The sequence below is a fragment of the Apis laboriosa genome, unplaced genomic scaffold, assembly GCF_014066325.1.
Source record: "Apis laboriosa isolate Shangri-la unplaced genomic scaffold, ASM1406632v1 scaffold22_cov146, whole genome shotgun sequence".
Taxonomy (NCBI): domain Eukaryota; kingdom Metazoa; phylum Arthropoda; class Insecta; order Hymenoptera; family Apidae; genus Apis; species Apis laboriosa.
Window position 1 is genome coordinate 409,366 of NW_025222414.1, and position 23,064 is coordinate 432,429.

The following is a 23,064-nucleotide window of genomic DNA, read 5'->3' on the forward strand; positions in this document are numbered from 1 at the left end:
TCATACAATTTCAATCTTTATAAGTGGAATTTTTTTTATAATTTTTATACAATTTTCATTCATAATTTTCAAAATTTAATATATTATTTTATATCTTATATATATTATTTTATCTTGTTTTAATATAATATAATTAATCAACGTTATTAATATTACATTTACAAATAAAGCAATTATATATTATAGTTTTTGTTTTATTCAATTCATTATTTAATAAATAATTATATAAATATAAATTTTTATTTATGTACAAAATTATCACTTGTAGTGTAAATATAGCAAATGCTTCATTTCTTAAATTAAACCAAATATTTAATAAAAAATAATTGATTTATTGAATAAAAAATAGTAGGAAAATAATCCAAATTTTTCTTTCACAACATAATATCGATTTTATTATAAAATTTGATAAAAATCACATCTTAAACGACATTTAAAATACATGATTAACGTACGATTGCGCGTAGCGACATCACAATAAATATTTTTTTAAAAAATTTAAGTTTTATTATTAATTTATTAATATTTAATTCATATATAATACATCTTATAAAGAATATTTTTAATTATTCATATTAAATCCATTTATTTTATTTATTTAAATTATAAATAATTTGAATCATGGAATATTGCCTTAATTTTCCCTAGAAATAAGAGAAATTTATATATACATTTCAACTTAAAATAAAAAAAAATTATTATATCATATATATATTTAAACTTTAATTATATAATTATATGAATTGTATATACAACTAATTTTTTATAATTGGAAGTAAAATAAATGTTTTTATAAGATGAAAATTTTAGTTTTTTATAAATTTAAAAACTATAAAATATTTATAAATATTTATAATATTTATTAACATTTTGTTTAGTAATTATGTACATATATTTCAAAAATATATATATATTTTTTAACATTGCATTAGAAATATTAGAAAATTGTTGAACTTGATGGAATATGCCCTCTAGCGAGAAATTTCTGAACGAATTTCATAAAATACATTAGATAATGAAAATGCATATGATAATTGTCTTAGTATTTAAAATTATGTAACGTTACATTTAAAATTATATATGCAGGAAATCACTATTTACAATTAACGAGAATAAATAAAAAGTTTATAAATAAAATTTAAAAAATTGTAATTTTTATTCAAATATAATAAAAATAAATAAAAATTAAAATAAAAATTATTATTTTAATTTATTGCAAATATTTTATATCGAGATTCGTATAACATGTATTATTTTATTTTATATTCAATTATAATTTAAAAAAAACATTGGCAACAAATTTAAATTTATTTAAATATTTTCCTCAGACTATGTTTTATAGATTTATTTGTATCTAATAGATTTGAAATTTTTTAAATAATTCAATAATTTTTTCAATTTTTAAAATGAAGTGTATATAATATATATATTAAAGATACATATAGATAGATAGATGTGATAGAAATATTAAAACAACATCTATTATATATAAAATAAAGCTTTATCTGTCAGCATTAATTTCACAGTTCACATGAAATATGAAAATAAGACTTTGTTCGTGTTAGAAGTAACTTTCTATCAGGAAGTATCAAATATTTAATCGGTTTTTATTGACATGTTTTATTAAAAATAGTGTTTAAATTTCAATCGGTTATCTCAACACATTTATATTAAATTATATTAAATTCACTATTGAAATTTTTCAAATTCCTTGATGCATCTGCCATTTAATAATAATAAAATAAGTGTTCAATCAAATATTTAACATGAGAAAAATTGTGACACTAAAAGATATAATAATTTTCTATTTTGTTCAGTTTCTATATTGTTCCGATTTAATTTATCAAAGAATTGATTGACAAATTAAAACAAAGAATTTAGATAATAAGTTTTTATTAATTAGACGATACAAAGTGAAATATCTGAATGATAAGATACAATCTATCGACAGTATTGATAAATAAACTATTGATTTCATCGAATCGAAATGAAATGTTTCGAGAATGTTAGTGCCATTTCCTATAAGTTTCAAGTATTCCTTTAAAACAATTAATCGAATCAAATCAAATTTAAATTAATTAAAATCAGACGAATCGACCGACAGATCGCTTCGGTGTTCAACGATTCAATGTATCTTTGAAAAAATATCCTTGAAACGTGTATCTTAACATCATACGTGTTGAAAATCTAAAAAAAAATTTCTCAAACGTATGAACAGAGCTTAAATAACGATCTCGATAAACTCGTTCTCCCTTTCTCATCATTTCGAACTCATCGACATTTCCCCTGTCCAAATTCTCTCGACCTTAACATTTAATCCATCCATCCATCCATACATGGAAAATTGAAACGAGGACAACTCGGAACTACGAACTTTGGACTTTTAACCACGATTCGGACAAGTTCTCAACTCGAGTTAAATAATTATCTTCGAATCTTTGGAGAATCGTATCTCGGCCGAACACTGATTCGAACACCGATTCAATATTCAAACAGATCGTTGAAACGCGTGTTCGATATCGCGGTAATACTCGGGGAGTGTGAACAAAGCCTAAACGGGTTGGAGCAAACGCGTCAGGCGGGCGGACAGGCGGGTAGACAGGCAGACAGACAGAAGCTGGAGCACCTGTCTGTCCCTCCACTCTTCTTGCACGGCAAAGAGGGGCCGGCAGTGGATACCTCGTGCCGTGGTTCAGTACCTCGTGCACGCTCACGCTGATAAGACCTTATTCTAATCACACGTCACCTGGTATCGATAGTCGTGCGCGGATCTATTACGTGATTTCTCACGCCCCGTTTCGACCTAATTCCTTCGTGGTCCTTCGACCGATCTCTAATATCCGCACGCGTTTCGCCCTGTCCTCTCTCTCTCCCTCTCTTTCCCTTCCTCCTCTTTCCTTTCCTTCCCTTTCTCTTTCTCTTTCTCTCTCTTTCTCTCTCCCTCTTTCTCCCTCTTTCTCTCCCCCCCTCCCCCTCTTCTATCCCACTCCGTTTCGCGTGCATCATACCCATACAGGTGGTCCTCCACCTCGATGCAGCGGATCGCACAGCCCGATCCAGGAATTTTTCCGGATCGGTCAATCGAACGCTTAGCGGTCGGCTCGCCTCCCCTAGCTCGCTTCTTGCTCCTTCGAATGCGTAATACGTAATTATCTCAAGGCTCTCCCTCCCTCTCTCCCTCTTCCCCCCACCCCCTTGTCCCGATAGTCACGTACGATAGGTACGTATCACGGGGTGGTTGGGTTGGCGGTGCACACGGAAGAAGAGAAAAAGAGGCACGGGATGCACCGTGGAGGAAATGTATTCACGTTCCACACCGGTTCGATATCGAATTCGATGCAGGGCAGAGAGACACGCAGCAACGAAGGAGGATCGTGCCGAGCCGATTTTCATCCCGTACTCGTGGATTCGTTGGATTGGGATCGCGGCACTGCGTGTTTCCGCGGCGGCGATGGATTGGGAATCGATTCTGCTCCCTGTATCGTTTAGTCTGCTTCCGACGTTCGAGTACTAAAGTCGTTGTTGCCGCTCTCGTCGGTCGCGCCGCGTAAATACGATCGGCCACGTGTTCGCAGCGTTCTCTCCTCACTCGTGCCCCCCCCCCCCCTCCCTCCTTCTCCCCTCCCCGCGCGAGGAGAGAGAACATTCGATCGTCGATTAGAAACGTACGGTGGCGCGATTCGCTACGCCCGTTTTCTCGTTTTATCGTCACCACGTGCAAATGCGACATAGCCGGTGGACGTCATCGAGGAAGGCTGTTGCACCCGTCGTCCATCGAAGGTCGAATATCGACACTCGCCGGCATGGAGAAATTAGGTGAACCGCTCGAGCGAGAATTTTTTTCCCCTCCATTGTACAATGTAAGAACGAAGTGCGCAGGGATCGTGTAAGTTCACGTGTATCATTGAGGAAAGGAACTTGGTCCGCGGCGAGAATTTCTGGTGTTACGTAACGGAGAAATAGAACGAACGAGATCAACGCGTGTTGGGTGACGACGTTTTCTTCTTTCGTTTTTCTTTTCTTTTCTTTTCTTTTTTTTTTTTTTTTTTTTCTTTGCTTCCCTTTCCTCCCCTCGGAACGTTCGAACCACGATAAGAAGGGGGATCACCACGTGTCGATTCGTTTTATACGTGATTTATAAGTGCGATGTTTATTAAGTTCGACTCGATAAATATACGAGTTCCGCGAAAAGAATCTTCCAGTGAAAGCGAGATCAGCGCTAAGTGTTTGTGAAATCGTGAAACTGCGAAACCAACCACGTGTGTGACATCTATTACCAAGGTGGATCGTAAAATCGTAAAACCGTGCCTTTTGTTTCTTGTTCTGGAGAGGAGCGAGGCGACGATTTCTCGACACGCGAAGCGCGATTTTCGTAGGAATCCTCGTTTCATCGATCTGCAGGGAGACCCAGTTACGCCTCCTGTTGAATGCAATTTATCGGATTAAAGGGGAGCTCCACATGAAATTGGTAAGCGAAGAAATTTCTCGTTCCACTCTATCATTTCTTCGATACCTCCGTATCCTACCATCCTTCTTCTTTATTATGCGATTCGTCTGGGTAGTAATCTTTCCTTTCTTTCTTTTTCTTCACTACGTATCGCGTGATTGAAGGGCATAGATTGATTTATCTCGAAAGATTATTTCGAAGATTTTAAAGTATAAAGCTAATGGTTAAAGCGTTCTCGTAGCGACATTAGTCGTACGTCGTGTTTGAGGTCTTCTCTCTACGACCTACGACGTTCGCGAGAATGTTGTGTGTTTACTTTTTTTTTTCCTTTCCTTTTCGTTGGAACTTTTAACTGTTCGGATTTAGAACATGGAGGGAGAAAAATTTGTATCGAGAAGAGAGATATCGTTGGTTTGATATTACGGTTGTTTACTTGTCTTGCCTTGGCATACTTTTTTAACGTTTCGTTTATAACGAGCAAAGGAACGAAAAAAAAGAAAAAAAAAAAAAAATAACGCGATTGCAAGACTACGTATGCACGCGTTTACGTATTTATGCTACGCAATATGGCGTTTTAAGAAACGAGTGCTTTATGCAAATTTCTCGTTCCTTGGCTATGCGTAATTTATCTTGTTACATTCGATCGGGATTGATTTAAGCCATATCGAATGGGTCGAAGAGAATTATATAGGTAAAATCGGGAAAGGATTTCACCGTGGAAAAATATTAGGAAAAGTGTTGCAAAATACGATATTTAAGATGTAAATGAAGAAAGGAACTACGGGTCGGGATCGTTTGATGTGTTAATAGCCGGTTAAAGTAAAAAATTAATAGGTAGACGTTGAAAATAAAATAATTACAGAAATAACCATGCAACGGTCGTATTTTACAATGTGTCGAATATCAATCGAAAAATTATGATTAAAAATTTAATTCAAGATTCAATTACAACGGATCGTATATATATATATATATATATATTGGAGAGAAATTATCAAAAAATTATTCGAAAATATATATGCAATAAATAACTTTTAATAAATACCAAGTTGCGAATAAATTTTAATTTCTTGATTACCTTCTGCTCGTTAACAGTAGCATGCCAGTGGCGTTTTTTAATTTACGTTTCACCTCAATTTTCTTCTTACTTCTCGAAGAAAAAAAAAGTTTGCCATCGCGTTCCAACGAAACAATACATTATTGCTTACAAATCATCGACAAATGAAAAAAAGAAAAGAAAAAAAAAGAAAATACCGCTACAAATATATCGCGAAGAACCGATCTAACATGTACGACGTAATAACGAGTGCAATTACTTCGAATTCGTATCAATTAAGGTGCACATAAATTACGTTTTTTTTTCTTTTTTTTTTTTTTTATAAAAAAAAATCTCTTAACAGTATCGAACGTAAAGCATTGAAAGCCACGGTATGCGCATTGTACTCAAAGCCGTAACAGAAGGGGATAACGAACGAACGATCGAGGAAAACAATGTGTAAAGAGCTCTGGTTAACTGTTTCCCCTCTTTTCTCGTCGCTCTCTCTTTCCCCCCCCCCCCTCTCTCTCTCTCTCTCTCTCCCTCTTCCTCTTTCTTTAAAGGCCGTCCTTAACGAAAAAAAAAAAAAAAAGAGAGAAAGAAAGAACGCGCACGAAAGTGTATCGTTACATCCCCGTTGCATTGCACGCGGGCATTTATTAATGTTAATGAGCCGCGGGGCTAAATACGCGTACAATGCATAATCACGCACGATTCCCACCTCAATTTCCCTCTAAACAAAACATTCCACGGAACCGGGTTCACTTACGCACAACCGATTCCAGATTTAACGACCATGATCATCTCGCGAAGGAGATTTTTTTTTTTTTTGATCGCAATCTTTCCGTGGGAAGGAGTCCATTATTCCTTGGTGCGCCCGCTATTAATTAGTTAACTAATTATCCAGCTTTATGAATTACGCGCGTTAAACCCGCGCCAAATAAACCCCTGCCAATTTTTCTCCACCTCTTCTTCGCTCTCCTTTCTTTCTCTCATCCTTTTTTTTTTTTTTTTTTTTTAACCTAGGTGCCGACTCGCATCGTATTACAACGAACTTGCAAGCGCCAATGTTTTTCGTTGGAGCCCTCCTTGTGTTAGGAGGCAGTTTCTTCCTTGTGAAAGTCAATTGTAACAACTAAACGTAAAGTAACACGATGAATAATGACTTCATTGTTTTACACACAAGGTTTACACACAGCGTGTGTAAACGAGGGGGAGGTCGATTAATTCTCGTATAATATTCTTCTTATCTGGTGAATATGAGATACGATTGGATAGGATCAGCTGCGTTGAAATTGTATAATTTTTTTTTTTTTTTTTTTTTTTTTTACAATTGTACAATTATGCGAGTGAATATTATTGGATCTGGTAAGGAATTTTAATTCAAAGGGGGAGACAATGATAATCACCGATTGTATAAGTATGTATGTATATATATATATATATATATATATATATATTTTAAATCGCGATTATTTCACCTTTGATTTTAATTTCAAGTTGGGGAGGGATGGTGCGCGCGTGTAACGCACGTGCAATAATTTATTTTCATTTTCTTTATTTTTCTTTTTTCTCAACCGCGTTTTCTTAAACGCGGAAATTTTTATCCAATGCGTTATGCACACGCGTGAATAGTGTATATCCTGTCTACGAAATCCAAGTGAAAGATTCGCGTTCAGTTTGTTAGTGTGCTTCGAAGCTCGCTTATTAGTAGGTTTATGCTAACGCGTTGTAAATGTAAAAGTAAGGAATTGCTACTGGCCGGCGAGCTATCGTCGAGTTAGACATAGAGCAAGCGTGTAATTTTTTTATGGCGAGAATCGTTCGGGTGCAATTCATTCATTGTTTGTGTGTTTTTTTTTTTTTTTTCCTCGAAGACAATGGACGTTGGAACGGGAATAAAACGAAAAAAGAAACGAGAGAGAGAGAGAGAGAGAGAGACGTTCTTTGTTTCGAGACACGGAAAACGTTGAACGTTGAAATCTGGAAAATACTGGTAGCAAATACATCATTATAGCTAGGCCTCGCTATCTCATTCCGTGCACTTTGCCACGACGATAATAAAGGACTTGCACACTGTTTCTTCGTTTATCGTGCTTGTTAACACGTATCTGACATACCGTTTGACACAGTTTTCTGCTCAATTTTATCGGGGTATTGAAATTACTACCTGATTAAAATTGTCTTGTCGGTTTGTCTTAGGCGATAAAACTTTAAGTAGACATTGATTGTACCGTTATTCGTGGCTACGTTTTAAGAAATTATATAGCGTATTTCGTTTTATATATATATATATATATATTTTTTTTTTCCCTCCAAGATTTCTTTCAAGATCTTGATTTTTTTGTACTCGTATTCAACCGTATCGTATTATTAAATTCAACTTCAGCGAGGTGGGACAGCCAATTTGTAGTTGCGCTAGAGACAAATTATACTACTACTCTAACTAATTAAACAAATTGCAGCTGATTAAACCATTCATGTTTAACTCAATTGAACGAGCATTGGTACAAATATAGATATCGTGTGTCATGCGCTGCATACAAATAAGACCGATAATTTAACGATTAATTAATAAATATCGTGCAATCAACAATGTCACGTGCGTTATTGAACCATAGAAAGATAGAACGCGCGGCCATTTTTGTTTCAGAGATTCTTACTACTTTCAAACGTTCAACGTTCAAACGAGCACGATATTTTTTTTTTTTTTTTATAGAATATTCTTCTCTAAAATTTTTATTACCCTCCCCTTGGACATACACTATACTCCCTACTCCTCTCAAGATCAAGATTTCCACCGTTTGATCTCGATGATTTATCGCATAGAGTGGGAATGAAATTATTCACATTGATACCACATTGTGCATAACTGTAAACAGCGGGCTTGAAATGGTGGCCGTAGCCGAAGCGAAGGGAAATGCCATCTTATCGTAACAAATGTCCGCGCCTGAGAGTTATTTCGTGCCTCGTACCCGTTACACAACTCGATCAATTATATTTGTCCTACAAAACCGGGTTGTTGGAAGTGAGAGTTCTTCTAAACGTTGTTTCCAGGTACCACGATGGCGTGCATAAAACCCGCGTATTTTTATTCGAATGTTACCAGCTGGCAAGGAATGCGCGTGTGTCGTACAAAGCTCGAAACGAAAAGTTTACGACCAATGATATCTATACCGAATGTCACTGACCCTTTTATTATATGCATACACGTTCGTACGCGTTTGTCAAGCTGCCAACCGTGTATCTTATACGAGGCAGAACAATTTGATCATAATTGCGTTGAAGAAAAGCGGTTTCCAACATTATCTGTCCGCACGTGTGTACACGTGTGCACTTGTGCACACACTTTGATATATCCATTTAATACGTACATGATTACTCCTTCTTCTTCTTTTTCTTTTTCTTCTTCTTCTTAATTGTGTGCGTATCTTCCGTATTCTCTTCCCTTCTCGCGAAGGGAAGAGTGTTGTTGGAAATTCGTTGCCACGAATAATAAATCGAAACCTTCGTTCCTCTTCGACGCGGAAACGCGTCGTTTCTGACTCGTTTCCGATTTTTCGAAACGCGGAGAGACAGTTACTAACGGTAGACAAGCTTGGACTTTCATTCATAAAACGGAACTCGGCGGACGCAACATTACTCTCAATCAGATCGGAAAACCAGTTTCCTAGGCACGCCCGTTTCCAAAGTGATCCTTCATTCCTTACTTTTACCAAGTTTTAAACGCGCCACCTCCTCGAATATCTATTACGTCAAACGCTATATATTTCAAGGTTCATTTTCTTGCATTCAACCCCGCTTCAATTCTTAGGGTCCACGCCCTAAGATGTGGTGGTTGTTGACGTTGTTCAGGAATAATTTCACTGATAAATAACGCTTTCGACGATTCGACGCGCGGTTCCATTCGATGATCCCCCTTCCCAATAAATATCCGGCCGTTATAAATCGCTCGTTATAAACGTCGAATTAATTTATTCGGCTCGAGCATGACGCGGCTCACAAGCTTGAAAGCTTTACGATTGCATCGATCGAACCGTAGATCCGTAGGTCATATTTTCGAGAAGAATGATCGAGAAGATGAAATGATAAAAATTATCCCCTCGTTCCATTTTATAAACATCGATCATCGATTCATCGATCGATTCTTATTAATTTCGCGTTACGAAAAGGGAAAAAAAAGGGAGACTCGATGGAATTTAGCTTCGAATTGCGGTAAAAAAATCTTTAAGATCCACTCGAAGACGTTACACGTACGAATCAATTTGCAAATCCCTTCCCCTCCTTTCCCCTCCCCGAGGTTGCACGGCGGTTGTAATCTTGTGGGAGGTGTACGATCGATTATCTCGATTGCACCCTCGAAGGGAATCGGGGAACCCACGAATCACGATCACCGAAAAACACAATAATCCGGAAAACGGACAAAGGCGGTTTCCGTATCGAAACGACGAGGTAATCGTACACCGTGTAATTCATTTAATCGTGAATAATTACGGGTGGATAAATTCGATCCTCGGAGGTGTTGGTATACGCCGTGTATACTTATTCCCTCATTGTCCATATAATTTAACGTTGGATCACATGGGTATTACGCGCATATTTCTCACGTTACGGCACAGTGTTAGTTAGGGCATTGCGAGGGTGTATCGGCATTTCTATTCTTTTCGCAAGCGATTCTATTCAATTTCAAGCAACGGGTGTGGTTTTTGAAGGAATTTGAAAAACCTCGAATCGTTGCGTATTTGTATTCCTTATCTATCCAATTTGCTGGTCGATGATCGTTCGTTCAAAATCAGCTATTGTATCAGTTATTATCTCGATGGCGTGCAATTTCGCTAACGAACCTGTCAACCGGAGGAGGGGATATTAATAAAATTCCTCGCGTTACATGTCTTATTCATTAGAGCGTGGCCGACGTTTCGAAAAATTTTGGGTCCGGTATCTCGCGGTTTTCCGCGTATCTTCGTTAAAGTGTCGTTAATACACCGTACTCGTGGGCGTGTAAACACGCGGCGCGGTATAAAAGCGCGGTATGCAAATGATTTATCTTGATCCCCGCCCACGCTTTTAACTCCGACCTCCAGAATTATCCCGCGGTCTAACGTCTCGTCTACCCTCCTCCCTCCCCCTTTACACCTTTTATCTTCATTCGTACGCGTTATTCTTCGGTCGCCGAAGCGGGGATCAGAAGAAATACTTGGGAGGGAGGAGGAGGTATTCTTGGCCTTGGTCGCGGTGCAATCGAGAGAGATGGCCGAATTCTTTGCAACAACACGCGAAATTAAAGCGGTGGAGAGAATCCCTTTCAGCCCGCTCGTTTGCTCTTCTTAAATCACCCTGCCTCGTAAATACCTTCCAATTGTCCTCGTAATAAAGTTCTTGTTCGCACAAGAACCACGATTATTTTGTTCACCCGTTGCAAATTACAATGGTATTTCGGTTGTCCACTCCTTGGATATGTAAATCCCGACGGCCACTTATTACAATCCAAGGAACTTTGTTTCAAATTTATCGGAGGAAAAATTGGAACCGGTATAGTCCGGTAGTCGATCCGGTCCAACCACCCTGTGCTCACTCTCACTGCGCATAATTTATTACATTTACCTACCTGCTTTTGATCGATTAAATAGATCAAATGTAAATGTCAAATTTCTCGAATCGATCGAAAAAAATATCCGTAAAATATCCATATTAAAAAAAAAAAAAAGAAAGGGGTAGGGGTAAGTACAGAATCGAGCAAAGAAATGGAATAAACATTTGAAAGAACATTGGAAACGACGTTACGTCGTATATCGTTTCCCAGAGGAAGAGGATCCGTCCAATTCGTCCCTCCTCGCAATTTCGGCGGCGTGCGTGCACGCCGTACATATATCTTCGGCGAGGACCAAGGCTGACGATAGCCGATCGTATCGACAGACTTTTCTCGCTGTCTTTGACCTTAATACAGGGAGGTGGCGAGGCCAAAGACCTTGCCATTGAATTTGGCTGTAATCGAAGTTGACGTCACCGGGTATCCCTCCTCGGGTAAGGAGCAACGATGTAAATTGACTTTCACGAATATTGCCTGCGACATTTTGCCAAGGCGAGCGCCTTACGCGGCCAAGCCGATCCGACTGAACATTTTCGCGTTCCTCTCCCTCTCTCTCTTTCTCGCTGAATCCAGAGGGAACGAACACGATTACGTTACGTTAACTCGGCCGAAGGTGGATATATCGACTCCGGCGGACCATGAACGAACTCGTCCGGCCCTCCACTCGAACGGAGACCAACCGAAGGCATTATTCCCTTGGATGGATGGATCGTTTCGTCCCGACTGATCATCTCCTTCGAGGCCTCGAGAGATGGAATAATTTGAAAAGTTACGTTACGTCCTCGATGAATTCGAGCCGAGAAAAAAATGGAGAAAGTGTTCTCGATTTCTTTTCTTTTTTTTTCCTTCTCTTCTGCAGCATGTGCATGGAAGAAAACGAAGATGCGTCGCGCTTTTGAAGATCGAGAACCAGAGACTTTTACGTCTTTTCGAAGAGTTGGTTTTTTCGAGAGGGAGGGGTAATAGTAATTTTATTTGGGGGAGGGATAATCGAGGAACAACGGAGAATTTAAAGAGAGGATTTAAATTAATAAGGAGGGGAAAAGATTTTCTCACGATTTAACGCGTGGTATAAGTCACGGTGGTATTTTGCGGAGTGTGGATAAAAGACAAAGAGATGGTCTTTTCGGTTGTGGCTGGTAGATGGGATGTTCTTTACGACTTATGTGGTGGACGTCACCGCACGATGAACTATATTTTATTGCCGTGGCATGGCAATTCGTTTTATACACCGAGCCATTTTCATTGTGATAGAGCAAACAGTGCGATGATATAATGCGCAATATAAGACGGCCGGCTAGCATAAGTCACCGAACAATAGACTTTGTATTTATTCCTTTCAGATATTTTGAGTTACTGTGAAATCGCGTGTAATAAGTACTATACCGCGTAATTTATGTTTCGCATCGTGGTGTCAGTGCAATCAACAAATTTCATGCTTGTTACCTGTGACATCTTATGAATCGTACGATGCAATGAAAATTTATGATACTTGATTGGGAGATGAGTCCGGTTATATTAGCGTATTAAGACTTTTGTCGGTGTCGGATAGTCGGAAATATTCAATCTCTTCAAGATCTTTTCTAACAATTTTCTTTTTACAATTTTTATAATTCTATGCAATGTTTTTAACTTCTTCCCAACTTCCCGTATATAAAGTTATAATTTTTTCGATTTATGAAAATTTACCCCGTCGTATATTTTTACGAATAAAGAATATTTCGAAATTTATATATATTTTTTTTTTTACAATTTCGATGCAATAATTGGCGATAATAATAATCCTCTGTAATAATGATTCGCCTTTAAAAAAAATGTCATTAAATATCGGGACACCCAGTACGTAAAGTACCCTATATATTTTTTATTTCGATCTTCCTTTCACGTAGTGCCTCATAACGGTTCTCGAATATTTTTGGCCTCCCGTTTTAGAGTCGTAATATTCATTTTGCCGTCAACGGACAGATTAAAGAATATCACAAATTATTTCCCGTCGATATATATTTCAATTTCTTCATCAACTTCATCAAAATGCATTTTTACAGATACGATTTCTCGCGCTCTTCAAATTTATCGTAACACGATGTAATTGTATCTCGCAAAATATCCTCTTCCACGTCCCATAATAATTCGAAAAATTATTTTCAATTTGACTCTCTCGAAGGATTCTCTCTCTCTCTCTCTCTCCCCTTCTTTTTAAAAAAAAAAAAAATATTTGACAAACGACGCCACGACGAATTCCTTCCCAATTAAGTTTTATTAGGAACAGGAGGCAAATCTCTGCTACGTTTCTGGGCGCGGCCAATATCTCTTATAATCACGTTCTTTTTGTAAAAAAAAAAAAAAAAGGAAAGAAAAGGAAAGGAAAAAAGAGAGGGGAGGGGAGGAGTTCCATTGATCTGTAACCTATTCCTCGTAGTACCTCTGGCCATTGTGTCGTGTTTTCGACTGCGCCTCGGTCAAAGTAGTCATGTACGCTGATTGTAATCTTCTTACATGGTGATTTAAGTGCTATGAGAAGCAGATGGACGAGCCATGCGACGTCGTTAGTTTATTCCCTTCCAGTTTCGTCGCCTTTGTCGCCGGTCTGAAGCATGGTTTCGCTCCAATGAGAGAAAGCAGCCAACTGTCGCCAATCTTCCGTTGCTTAGCTTTTGATGATAATACGCGCATTTACTACGTGTCGCCGTGCTCAATTTCAATATCGGATTTCCCCTACGGCCAGACGTACATTTAATATTTCAAGATCGAGCTAATTCCAGATCGTCGTGCCCGATTATTGTAAAAAAGAAAAACAAACAAACGAACGAAAGAGGAACGAGAAAGGGTTGAAGAGAGAGAGAGAGAGAGAGAGAGAGAGAGAGAGAGAGAGAGAGAGAGAGAGAGATTTCTAAAACATCTTTGTACTCGTTCCATGTCGACTCAATCCTATGTCGCGCAGTATTTTGACAGATGGAAATATTCTATGAAAGACGAGTTGCACAGACGAGCACCGGCTCGGTACATTTATGCATGGGATTAGCATGACAAAGATGGCGATATCTCTCGGTATATCGAGTGCATCGATGCGAAAAGGAGCAACGAGAAATTTATATAAATGGCAAAGTGCCCGTTGGTTAATTTTGGCCGTTGGATAACTTCTTCCGCATATTACATGCGAACGTCTATTTATTCGACCAATTTACGAGGTTACGATAATTAAAGAACCGATGCGAATTCTTGTCGGGTTCGCGTTCACTAATTTGGATCGAATAAAGGGGATCTTTGGAACCGGGATCTGTTCCATCCGTTTATCCGGATAAAATTTTTGTCGTATCGTGGCAAAATTTGTTTCTTTTTTTTTTCTTTTCTTTTTTTTAATTTTTAAAAAAAAAAAAAACGCGATTTTCGAACGAATATGTTATGTTCGAGTATTTCGAGCGCGTCAGAAATTTGCTGTGGAGAAAGTTGATGGATTATAGATCGTTCGTTATTAAATGTTACGTAACCTTTGCTACTGTCTAGGTCTAGAGTCTAGACTGCAACGAAGTCGACAATTGAACGATGTTTAAAATAGTTGAATAGCTTGTCTATCGGGTATGCAATCATAACTATGCGCTGACATTCATATTTACCAGACGAGGTTATTAAACTTGTAGAGAGATTGACGTGAATCGATCATTCCACTCTAATATTAAGTAGCTAGTAGAACGAAGCTTTCGCTTTTATGCCCAACCATTCCTCTTTTCTTTATAATATAAAAAAAAAAAAAAAATCTGCTAAATTAAACTCTCCCGTTTGAATTACTTTGTTTCTCATTCACAGTAAAATGTATAATAATAAATTAACAATAATAATAATTACAATTCAATTTCCATAATACGATTATTAAAGCCTCGTCAAGATTGAAAAATTGTTTAAATTTTTAACGCGTATAAAAATGGAAGTTATTTTTACGTTATTATTGCTCGAAAACGTATGGAATAAAATTACCTGAAAAATACCTTGGGAACGTTATAATTTACCGTCCCTTTTGATACGCCGGTCATAACAAACCAGTTGAGTAAAGTAAAAGCTCTGACCTTGCGTATACACGTGCATGTTAAGGTCGGTTTTCACGGGAGGCTCACGACCACATTAGTTACGGAAGAAAACCTGGTCGATGTAAACAACGCAGCCGGTAAAAGTCTGAGCTACGCTATCTTGAAAACTTCCACGTGGAGTTCCACCAAGATTTCTGATAAGTTTGAAAAAAAAAAAAAAAAAAAAAAAAAACAGGGAATGTTCGAACTCGTGCTCGTTTTCGACGTTAAAATCAGACGCCAACCAATTTTTTTTTTCGCGTGAAAAAGACCATACGATCGAAGCTATTCGTTTCTAAAAAAATTAATAAGAGTCTTGGAACGTATTCTTGTCCCAGATTGCTTTCGATACGAATATATATATATGTAATATAGTATCTATCTATCTAGCAATCAAGAAATCAAGAAATATTTTCCTTAAGGCGGTTTAAATATTTTGCAGAAAGACTTTTTCTTCTCGTGAATTTTTTTTTTCTTTTACAAACGATTTAAGTTATCGGTTTTGCTAGGATTTCGAAGAATCACCAAATTTTGTCACCATCTGTTTCCATCAGAATCGTGAACTACGATAAGCCAAATCACGACGATATAATTCTTTATGGTGTTGCGTTACAGCTTTAAGATTTATATAACAGCTAGTATATCTACGAAGGTGACTGACCTATTTACTATTACTCGTGCCTGTGTTATCTGCGGTAACTGGCGGGTCTGTATTGGTTATATTTTTCTTTATTCTTCTTTTTTTCCCCTACTCAACTTGTCTAGGATGACATAGGCACAGGTGTAATTCACGCCAATCTGGCGACACGGCCGATCAATGGTAAAAATGGCGAGACACGATTGTTTTAGACTCGATAAGCTTCTTTTCACAAAATTCACGTCTCCTCTTTATTCGTATCGAAGAAAAATGCATTCTTGTCGCAGATAGATAAATCAATCGATAAATTTCGAAGATAAATAAATTTTTAATTTCAGCCAGCTGAAGCGTTAAAAAAAAGGCAACACGGGAGATTATTTTATCAATCGTGAAAGTTAGTAATTAATACTTTTAAATAGCGTGAGTCATCGACACAATATTAGCATTCGATATTCGATACCTCAAAATTCTATTTACCCTGTTGGCCTCTAATTTATTACTCCAACTTATGATCGTGTTATTTAATATTCGTACGCAATTTTAATACGAGTTACAGATATAGAGACTCGCTCGCTATATCAAACTTCTGACGTTTCTATTATTGCATTATTAATTTACTCTTTTTTCTCTTTCTCTCTCTCTCTCTCTCTCTCTCTTAATGAACGACGTATCATTTCCACAGTTTTTCCATCCAGCGATAGCTACAGAAAAAGATCATCAAATACAATATAACGCCGTTTCGAAATTAAAATTACAAATCGCTCTTTTGCTCTCTCCCTCTCTCTCTCTTTCTCTCTCTCTCTGTGCATCGACGATTCTCTCTTTATAAAACTCGAGTCACGCGCATACATATTCGTTCGACCTGTTTCAAGATCAGACAAACATCACGGTAAATCCTGCAGACTCTAGTGGCCGCCATTTCTCGTCTCGAGCACCTTGTTTCGCTCCAATTTTTCGTTTTACACGGATGCGCGATTAACGTTTCGTTTTTACAGCCGCGTCGAAATTCGAAAGGGTGACGTTATCATTTACAAAAAACAAAAAAAAAAAAAAAAAGAAAAAGGAAAAGAAAGAAAGGAAGAAAGAGAGAGAGAGAGAGAGAAAAAAAAAAGAGACCACGAGTCCTCCGCGTGCATATATTATATCGTAAAGTTATAGAAGTGCGAGGTCAAGAGCCACTTAAGAACACTCTGATGCGTGCGCCCGTCTGGATAGATCTCGACAAGAATCTTGATCTCCAGCCTCTGTTCACGCTGCGTGAAAGTCTCTCGAGTGGTTCCACCGCGAGCAGTAGGTACAATGATGGATGGGATATTCTTTTGGTGGGATAGGATCGAGAGAGAAAAGTTGAGGATTACATTCCTCAAAGTATCTAATTGCCGCGCATAATTACATGCAACCGTGCGCTCGTCGTTCATCCTATATACTTCTCGCCTCCTATACTTCTTTTTTTTTTTTTCTTTTTCTTTTTACTGAAAAAGTATGTGTGTTTTTCTTTTTTTTTTTTTTTTCTCGGGTTGTTATTTGATATCTATGATTCCAGAATAAATTGCAACATGTTCGTGACTGGGGATCGTAAAATTGAATGTAATTTTTTTTTTTTTTTTTCTTCCATCCAAGTTCAAAACCGGAGTGTGGAAATGACCGAAATCGGGGGGGGATCGCTCCGCGTTGAGAAATGGTTAATTAAAAGAAAAAAAAAATAATATCGCATGGACGGTTATTTTCTCGCGCGACGAACTCGCGCGCGGGTGCGCAAATGTGGCGGTTATACGAAGTTGTATACGAGTTGTTGTGTCGTAATCAAATCGTAGGCATATTTATAATAATTCGCGTGGCAAAAGAGGAGGGTAGGCGAACCAACACGTTCGAAACCCGTTTCAGCTAGTTGAATTAAGAAAAAAATTTCATAATAGATGATAGATAGAGACAAATAGCGTTGTTATGAGCCCAATCATCATCTTTAATGAATCTTATTGATACTCATAGAATCGATGAATCGTGGGTTCAAAGTTTCAAGTTGGGGGGGTTGTAAAAAAAAAAAAATAACCGGTTTATTAATATTAAGCGATTCATTAACAGATTTAATATCTCTGTTGTCTCTTCCCCGAAAAATTTTTTTCCCCCGAGTAATTTTAATATTAGGATTATTACAGGTGATTTTTATAATCGATCCGTTGTCACATCGAATCGATGTACCCCACAGCTACGTGACTGTGTATCTCGGTTGGTCAATCGATCGTGATCAACCGGTTCCGATTGCCGCTCTAAGATCTGATAGGGTTAAATTACTCATTAAATAAAGCAGTGTGAGTTTTTCATCCGATAAAATAATGCACTATTACATATTTAATGGCGACGCTTTCTAGTCGTTTCTGTTACCTAATATCATCTACGCACATATATATATATATATACACCTCTCGTATTTATAATTCCATATTTTAAATTCCATCCTTCAAAAATTGAGATTAGTGAGCAAGATATATCAAAATAAACTGTTTTCTTTCGTTAATCATAAAATATATATTATATGATTAATCCTTGTTGTAAAGCAATTATACCGACCGGTGTAGAAGCGAATCTTATTGTACTACGTAGAGTATCGTTTATCATTTACGCGATCGATAGTTATAAACCGCATGTATCATTTTCCAATATTTTTTTTTTTTTTTTTTTTTTTTTACCGATACACCGCTTCTCCCATATCAGAATTGTATTTTAATTCATCGTTGACGATTAATTCAACTTTTAATTACTTCTCTTCGAAGTGCAATCGAACCGAATGCAATCTTCATGTCAAGATTAATTAATTGTACATATATATATATATATATGTATATCGTCGAATTAATTATCGCAAGCAACGATTAATTTCAAAGAGTATTAAAAACTCGATTTCCACGTTTACGAGAGGAGCTCGTATGAATTTATAAATCGGCTTTTTCCTCCCCATAGAAAAATAACATCCTATCGAGTCAAAAACTACTTTTGCCCCACAATCGGTTCATTCACTCGATGAAAGGACTATTCACATGATTTCTCGCAAAGCAAAACATTTCGCGGGAGAAGTTTTATTCGCGCGAACCGGGATAGAAGAATGTGCTTACTTAGTGTCCTGTTTCAAACTCTCGTAACCCGTACGGGTGAAAAACCGAGCAACGCATCCCTTTTTATATTAACCTTGATGAATTGGCGAGCGTTATATTAGTTCGAGATTGACATCGATGTGATAAAATCCTTGCGAACGAATTTTCTATAAATTTGCATCTCGTTTTATTATTTACACGAAACATCTCGTACGAATTCTTTCTCTTCTTCTTAAACGATCGTTCAACGTTATTAAATTCGGATCAATTCGTTTCGAGACGGACGTGCTGCTTTATCGAACGTCGATAATTTCGAAAAGTGACGCCGACCGTGTTTTCGTTCGATGTTAACGTTTTCGCGATGCGATATATTATGCAGGCAGTTTGTATCGTTAATTTAAGCGATTATACAACGCGTAAAGTAGAAAATATGTTGGACGTTTGTTTCTGAAACTAGTTATAAATAAAACGGAGAAGATAAAATGAAAAGATCGCTACGATTTAATAAATTAACATCATCAGCATCGATTCGTTTCTATTCGCAAATAAAACATTAACACGCGCGAATAAATTACTCGTTTTATTAAGAGTAATGACTCTTTTCGAAATGGAAAATGATATTTTAATTTATATATATATACATATATAATATATACATATATATGTAGCGAATTGGTAATATACGTTGGCAACCACGCATAAAATATTCAATACTAAATAATGTAGCAATGAAATATGTAGCTGCAACTTCTATATATTTACACACTTTAATCGGGATATTGAAGTATCGCGAAGAAAGGAATATGTACGCGTCAATTCAAAGAGATATTAATGACAGTGTTCGTGTCAAAAGGAAAAGATCGATGGATATTTATTTCTTCTGAATAAAATCAAAGTATCGTGTAAATACTATACATCCCGATAAATCATCATCCCTCCTTCAACGTTAATTCGCGGATTAACGCGAACGAATTAGCTATATAAAAACTATACAAATATATAAATATACAATAAATACTCTACACGGATCAAAAAAAAAAAAAAAAAAAAAAAAAAAGAAAAAAACATTAATCCTATATTACTTTTCTTGAAAAATTAATTTCTCAAATCTTGTACGCGTTTCTTTCAACGGTAATTAATCGCTGTACACCTATTAATAATCCTCTTTGCACGTCGGCCAATTTTTTGTCGTACTTGAAATCGGAGGTCTCGGATACGACCTTGTTAAGATACCGGTCGAAAGCATTTCGTTCGTTCCCTTCAACGTGCGGATGAGATTCGCACGTACACGTCGCGTCGTTGCTCTCTTTTTTTTTTTTTTTTTTTCTTTTCCTTCTCTCCACGTGGCGACGCGAAATAACCCATGTCATCGCTTTCGACACATTTTTTTATCATTTTTTTTTTTCTCTTCTCTTCTTTTCTTTTCTTTTCTTCTCCCCTCGTGGACGATTAATAGTTGACAGCCGAATATCATTACTCGTTTCGATCCGCGCCGATTCGAAAACGAATTCTCCACGTGTGTCACGTTTCTAATTTCCGTGAAATTTCGGCCCTCTGATTTACGAGTTGACGATGATTCTAAGATAAAGAAGCTTTCTAGATTTGATATTCGAAAGAGAGACGGAGACGGATGAGAAGTCAAATTAAATTAGGAGAGAGAGGGTATTAAGGATAGTTTAGTTTCCAAATGTGTAAAATGGAAATTTCGAATATCGGAGAGGATTAATTATGTAACAAAATAATCTCTCAATTATAATATATTTACCGAGCTATTACGCAAATTAACTGTGTCATCAAAGCTGGATTTTCGTTCCGCGTTCGTTGATAAGAAGAGAATTCTTTATCTCGAGGGATCTTTGAATACAACTAGAACATTTTTTTTACTCGATATTGTTCCAATTAACCCAAAGTTAGATCTACTCTTATAAATATATTTTATTTCCTTTCCTCCTAAGATTTATATAAATATACCGTTTTATTAATACCGCGAGATATTAATATAATTCATTTAATAATCACAACTTCTGTACAAGCCGTTCTGTTTTCCAATCCTATCTGCAATTTATAATATATATATATATAATATCTTGGATCTGGATCCTTAGCAAAGGGAGCAAAGGTCAATGTCTCGCGGTGCGGTGACACGGTTTACAATTTTTCCTCTCGCAGCTCGAATAAATTATTAATCGTAATTATTTCGTAAGATCAGATAAGAGATGTTAATTAAGTCGATCCGAGTTCGTACACGACATATAAAGAACACGCGTTGAGCGAAACGAATTTTCCTCCTAGATTTCTTCCTAGATGGAAGATTTTCCTCGTCGATAAGAAGAAGAAGCTCGATAAAGCTTTTTCCTGAAACCGCTAACGAGTAGATAATATCCGCTCGCGGATATCGCTTAATAGACGGTATTTTCTCTTTTTCCGGCTTGTCGACTCGCGATTGTGGCCAATGCTCGCCGGCTAATGAACTATTTCATTCTTACCGTTTCCAGGCATCAGCCAGGGAATGTTAACACGGTGTAAGAAGAGGAGAAGGAAGAAGCAGGCATTCAGGAGAATTTATCTCCAACGCGGAACCAACACGTGGTGCTTGTGGTGAGTACAACTCGATAAGTAGCAAAACGTTCTTGATTAATGCTCAAGTTGACGCGTCGCCATTCTCGTGGGAAGAAATTTCAAATATTTTAACAGGGATCGAAGGATGTATCGATCGCATTCGCCCCTTCGTTTTAACTCCTCGTCCTGATCGAATCAACTTCCTTTCAAAAAAAAAAAAAAAAAAAAAAAAAAANNAAAAAAAAAAAAAAAAAAAAAAAAAAAAAAGAAACGAAAAAACCAACGAGTCACAAACCTTTTCCTCTCCTTCCTTCCCACTATTATTCGTATTATTCTTCCAAATGTCCCGTTTCGACGCGTTTCGATTTCCAAAATTTATCCTTCTTTTTTCAAATTTCTCTTTTTACAAATTGCACACGGATCGATAAAATATTGGAGGAGGGGAAAGAGAGGAGTCCGAGGCAACGTCCGCCAACGTGCACGCGTGCGGCGGCTATTTCACAGTTCGCTATCGCTGCTCGCCGCAATAAAATCGGTAGCAGCCGTTGGCGGCAAGTAATCGGCGCGCGTATTGATGCAAAGCTCGTTAAACCGGGTTGCATATTGCCCTCGAAACGGGGATAACGATTGCAACTGTTTAAAGAAATCGAGATCTCTATTGCTTCTTCGTATCGTGCGTGTCGAGGGGGGCCCCCCGGTTCGGCAATAATATGATATAGCATAGGCTAAGCTTGGAAATTATTAGGGCAGATAAGAAGGGATCGGCGCCTGTCCGTTCGATCAATGGGAACGCGTTACTCTCGCGGGAAACGGAACGATCAATGAAACAACTTGGCCCGCTCTGGAAACCGCACCGATTAAGCGGAACGAGCTGTCATCGACGTAGCTGTCCTACGGTTTAAAGACGTTTTATTGCGGTTCTTCTGGAAATAGGGGAGATAGATAACAATGCGAGTTAATTGACAGAGATGATCTTCCAATATTCCAATATTTGCTGCGATACGTCAAATATCTTATCGATTATCCACATCGTTGGATATCGTTGGAATCCGTGGAATTTCCGAGGAATTCGTTTCTGATTTCGAATTCTCTTCTCTTCTCGTCGTGCGTGAAGAGTTATTACGATTCGTGGGGTAGGAAAAAAAAAAAAAAAAAAAAAAAAAAGGAAAGAAAAGAAAAAAGAAAGGAAAAAAGGAAAAAAAAAAAAAAAAAGACAATGAGGATTCACGTGTTGGCAATAAAATTCTCTACGAGTAGTAAAGAGTTATTCCCTTGCGTTTCATGGGTTACGCAGGGTCAGCTGAGCGATGAATTTTCGATTTAGGACACCGTAAATGTGGTTATGATAATGAGAAGCTGTGAGTTTCGCAAACCGTTCGCGGAACTCTTTACCGCGCCGTGTTTGGGCATAGGATAGGTTTGGAAATATAATAGGTTCAACACGCGCCGCTAATCCGTATTCAAACGCGGCGAATTCTGACAGATTCCCCCGCTATATTTCAACGGGTTTTGGCCCCGATTGATCGAAGCGCCCTTATTCCACGTGCTCATTGAATAATCAATTAGTTTTTTGCGCTAAATTCTTCCAACAAACGAGACCAACGTCGTATCTAATCGAATTTACGATCGTTTTTTTTTTTTTTTT

General features: G+C 37.3%; 1 long non-coding RNA gene across 1 annotated transcript in view; it reads left to right on the forward strand.

Moving 5' to 3' along the window:
• The first annotated feature begins 2,945 nt into the window (after positions 1-2,945).
• LOC122713109 overlaps positions 2,946-23,064 on the forward strand; it is a 55,755-nt gene continuing 35,636 nt past the window's right edge. The window contains exons 1-2 of the long non-coding RNA XR_006346452.1: positions 2,946-4,468; positions 21,356-21,458. This is a non-coding gene — a long non-coding RNA (uncharacterized LOC122713109). The remainder of the gene's footprint in view (positions 4,469-21,355; positions 21,459-23,064) is intronic.